The following is a 3,682-nucleotide window of genomic DNA, read 5'->3' as shown; positions in this document are numbered from 1 at the left end:
TGAAAATAAAATAAAAAATCATTACCATAGCTAATTTAGAAGGAAAAAAAATACATAATAAATATAACCTTTCACAAGAAAAGATATTATAAGAGTAAAGTTATTTTTCTCTTAAGCATAACTAATCATTTATCTAAATATATGAACTAGTGTACATTTTAAAATCTTTAATTTTCTTTAATTACTAGATAATAACTCCAATTTTTCATAATATATATTTAGTCTTGGTCAACATCATAGTGCGACAAACCTTTTGTTCTTAATAACTTTGTTTTTTGGAATTTATTTTGTATTTGATAATAAGACAATAAAAATTGACATGAGTGGGAAAGTTACCAAAAAAAACTTTATGAAAACGATATTCATCGTTAAAGATCAAATAAAAAAAAATATTTCCTAATATTATAAAAAGAATGTTATAACCTTGTTAAAAAATAATAAAAAATCAAATGCTATTTAATCAAGTAATATCTAAAAAAATAGCAATCACATAAAATATTTCAAAAGAAAATATCATAAAATGGTGTTACAAAAAAACACTATCTAATATTATTTTAAAAAAAAAAAGACTTTGACCTTAGTAAAAAATTTAATAGTATTTTAAAAAATATTAAATTAATTTTTAATTAATCCATTTTAAAAGATGAACCTACATGCTTACAGTGTGTTTGGTATTGGGTATCTTTTGTAGTTGTAGTTTAAAAATAATTATTTTATAAAAATCACTTTTGGTTGAGGTTGAGATTGGTTTAGTATTTATATATATTTTGTTAAAATTATGATTAAAATTAAGATTTAACAAAAAATAATTTAATGTGTTTGGTTAAGAATGTTTTTCAAATTGAGGTTATAAAATAACTAAAAAAAAATATATTAATATTGATGATTTTTAATTTAAATATTGTAGATTTAACTATTGCTATTACATTATAAAATAAATAATAGTTTATTTAAAAATACTTTTTATTTTTCCATTAAACTATTTACAATTCCACCATGTACGAAATTCATCCGACAAGGATTACAGTTTTCAATAGTTTTTTGACAATGCAACAAAATAAGGTAAAATATCATAAGAAAAAAATTAAAATTACGATCAAATTTTTCAAATGTTATACCATCATACAATCTCCTTCTAATTTATAAGTTTCATTGAATAATATTAAACATTAGTTTTTCGTATAAAACATAATTAAAAATAAAAAAAATAAATTATTTTTTTTAATGCTCACCTTTGCATGCAGAGTGAATTTTCATTGTGCACAAGCTACTTTCCGCTGCCCTGTGTTTTAAACGCAAATTATGTTGGGATCCACAAACAATAAATCATGTTTTTTTAGTTATCAAACACTTATTTTTTATGGTTTGTTTCAAAAGCAGAAACAACCACTTTTTAGCCCTAGCCCATAAAGAGAAGTGCTGGCAACACATGGCCTACTTGCTTTGCTGAGAAATTCAAGGCTTCGGCTTAGAAAAAGTCATTTCTAGTTGAATACACCTAAAAAAAACTTATATCTAATATTAAAACGAGAACACACCTAAAAAATAAAACCTCTATTTAATATCAAAATCGCTTTCCATTGATAAAAAACCAGAAATTAACCTGAAATGAAAAAAGATTTCCCGATCCATTTTTTAAGTGCTATTAGGAGTAAAAAAACACCAAGATGAATTCATTTTATTAAATAAAACTCGCTGATACCAAATTCAAATAATTTAACTGTTGAAAAGAGAAAACTTGACGACTTTGTCTTTTCTTTGTTGTTTCCGTCTCTCATCTCTTTCAAACCCAAAAAATAAAATGTGAATATAATGAAATTTTGTACAAAAAAATCAAATTAAAGGGACAAAAGAATAATTTTGCTAAATTGTGAAGACAAATATGTTAAGAAGGCTCCCTTTTTAAAAATAAACCTTCAATCTTCTCTGACTATAAATTTTGTCCTTCGAATGTTTTTTTTAAGCAACAAAATCAATTTTTTTCATGTGAAATCAAGCCTAACCAAAGTCAAGATATTTTTCTATGACCTAAAAAACCCCTATAAAAAATAAGTCTAAACAAATAATCTAACTAAAACTCATCCAATATAATGTGTAAAGATAAAATTGAAAAAAAAAAAAAAAAGAAGTTAAGAAAATATATTACAATGCTTGGTTTTTCCCAGCTAAATATGCCGCACCTTTTAGGTTTCTGATAATACCCTAAATTCTACCGAAGTAGATAAAATTGTTAGTATTTCGTAGCACATTATTATATATATATATATATATAAAACCCTCTTGGTACTATGATGGCAGGAAAGCATACCAAAATCTTTGATGGAAGGCTATGGATAATATATTTTTTTAAAGTATTTTTAAGCAAAAACATTTTGAAAAAATATTTAACACTCTCGAATAGACACTATGCATGCTTTAAACGCAAAAGAAATTCACCTAAACAATGCGTTGCAGAACATTAGCATTAATGAGCCCTTCGGAATAATAGAGTTCATTCACATAGAAATTGAAATGTAACTAACCTATCCAGATTTTTAAACAAATTTTCATACAGAATTAAGCTATTGTGAGCTTCAAATTAAGTAAAATCACCAGCTTATTAGCTAATTCAGGAAACTGATCAAGCCTCGTATCAATAATCAAACTGGGTAGCCCGACTTACCGAATCACGTTTTTCTCCTTGTCGGGTAATTGATAAAGAACCACCATTAATATTGTTCAATTACTAAAATTATTGACATGGGATTCTGAGCCTGAAATTAAGAAATCCCACAAAGATACATCAATAAAAACGGAATAAAAACAGAGTGGGGCAAAAAGAAAAAACTAAAATAGAGCGGTATTACTTGACTGAAAGATGATCCCCAAAGCCAACAGCGCCAAAGGACATCAAGATTTGAAGCAGAAGAGACAAGAAAATCCATGGAAGAACAAGAGCGGCCTGCCTGCTGGAAAGATAAAAAAGAAGAAGAAAGGAATTGGAAAAGACAGATTACGAGTTTGTGCGTGAATCTAATACTATACTAAACTAGTGCTGAGTGCTATCTAGTATTTTAATTTGTGTTTGATGGGATTTTTTTAGCTATATTAGATTCATGCACAAACCTGAAATATGCCTCTTCCCTTTAAATGTATGATGGAACAGAGAATGGGAGAGAGGGAGAGGAGACAGAGATGAGAGGACAATTTGAAAAAGGCTCTTTGATACCTTCAGTAAAGATGGGATGGATTTTGTGTTATGCCCTAGTTGGCTTATGTATTTGATGTGGTGACGCCGCATCATAAGTGATGATGTATTACGCCGTGTGGGAAGGATCTCACCGACTGATTTATTGACATCGCAACTACATAGTTGTTGCGTCAGTGGGAACGGTTCTAAAAGAGTTTCCTCATTCCACTCGAACGGAACTAATATTAGGATAAAATTATTAAAAACAACATGTTTAAGAAATATTTTATATATCATTTTTTGTAAATTATATTTTATAGATTACTGTTTATATAATTAATTTTAATTTATGTATTATATTTTTTCAGCACATTAATGGATATAAATATTATTTTCTTTTTTTATATATATCTTTTTAGTATCAATTATGGAAGTAATATAATTTATAAAAAGTTTGTATACAAAATACGCGCCTAGATTATAGAATATTTTTAGTATTTTTTTAAAAATATT

The 3,682-nt window shown here is 26.6% G+C and overlaps 1 long non-coding RNA gene across 1 annotated transcript; it reads right to left on the bottom strand.

Moving 5' to 3' along the window:
* Window positions 1–2,431: 2,431 nt before the first annotated feature.
* On the bottom strand, window positions 2,432–3,353 carry LOC118046885 (uncharacterized). Its single transcript, XR_004687247.2, has 2 exons — window positions 2,847–3,353; window positions 2,432–2,753 (listed from the first exon to the last, which is right to left on the bottom strand). It is a non-coding gene; the product is annotated as an uncharacterized lncRNA (long non-coding RNA).
* Window positions 3,354–3,682: the final 329 nt, after the last annotated feature.

Source organism: Populus alba, chromosome 2, assembly GCF_005239225.2.
Source record: "Populus alba chromosome 2, ASM523922v2, whole genome shotgun sequence".
Classification (NCBI taxonomy): domain Eukaryota; kingdom Viridiplantae; phylum Streptophyta; class Magnoliopsida; order Malpighiales; family Salicaceae; genus Populus; species Populus alba.
This window is presented reverse-complemented; position numbering and strand designations above follow the sequence as displayed.